The sequence below is a fragment of the Morone saxatilis genome, unplaced genomic scaffold, assembly GCF_004916995.1.
Source record: "Morone saxatilis isolate NCDOM2014 unplaced genomic scaffold, NCSU_SB_2.0 Contig14, whole genome shotgun sequence".
Classification (NCBI taxonomy): domain Eukaryota; kingdom Metazoa; phylum Chordata; class Actinopteri; family Moronidae; genus Morone; species Morone saxatilis.
The window spans coordinates 394803-396011 of record NW_023339696.1 but is presented as its reverse complement, the minus strand read 5'-3'; positions in this window follow the sequence as shown (position 1 = coordinate 396011).

Here is a 1209-nt window from a genome sequence, read left to right as displayed (position 1 = left end):
AAAATTTTCCAGGACAACATAAATTATTTTCAGGGTTTTTATTCATTATTTAATAATAATTAAAAATCATTAGCAACAGCTGATATGATATGCCGCTGTTTGTTATTTTAACTGGTGAATGAATATGTATTTAACACTGCTCTTTGCTGATTATATTAAATAATGATATTAGCATTGTAGCCCTGACACAGATTCTTGATATCTGCTTGGGATATCTCTAAAATGTGTTGTTTCTGTGCCAAAAAATTGTTTCAGCAGATAATCTCCTCCTTAGTGGTGAAATAAATAAATCATATTTGCTGAAACTTTCACTATGTCCTGACAGTGCCACATAAGACAGATAAATGCAATATGTAACACTACCTCAATATCAAAAGAAACATTGTGTCAGAGAGCTTTATCCATACTGCCCACTTCTACAAGGTGTGTTTGGATGTTTTGCTACTAACCAATTGGGATGGAGGAGATCTGAGTGTAGATATCCAACATACGGTTGCTGTCCACATCAACCAAGTAGTTCCCCCTGCTCTCCTCATAGTTACAGAAGAAGTTGACTGCACCAACATTCTGGGAAGAGACATGCTCCACATAAGAACAGCATATCTCATATAGTAACTCAGCAGTAGACACTAGGGGCTAGTTACTCAAAAATAAAAAAAATTTACTCTTTACTCTTTTCAAAAGTAATTGTTTATTACTTTACTTATTACTCCATGCCAACAGTAATTAGTTACACTACTAGTTATATTACTTTACTGCTACACCCCACAACATTGGTAATAGTTACCCTTCACCCTAAAATTTGGACTTACAACAATTAAAACCCAGTTTTGATTGTTTAAATCAAAGTAATGCTACCATTTCCAGCCACTGAATATAAGCATTTCCATCTTCCAAAATAGTTTCCTCTACAATTACAAAAAATGAATCCAAGGATGTGACTGGATTGTTGGATTTCAAATTAGTTGGGGGGTGACAACAAAAGGTTGTATCTAATAATATTTTGGGGGTTAACTGTTATATTATTACTGAAATGTATTAATAAATAGTTACACTACTAGCTACTGTGGAAAGAAATTTAAAAAAAAACTGGTCAGTCCCAGCAAAACTCCCAAACTGTCTTGTATCTTGTTTAGTTATTTAACTACTGCTGGATTCTTTGGCTCCCAAAGATAGACATGGTGACAACCATAATGCCAAACTTGAGGC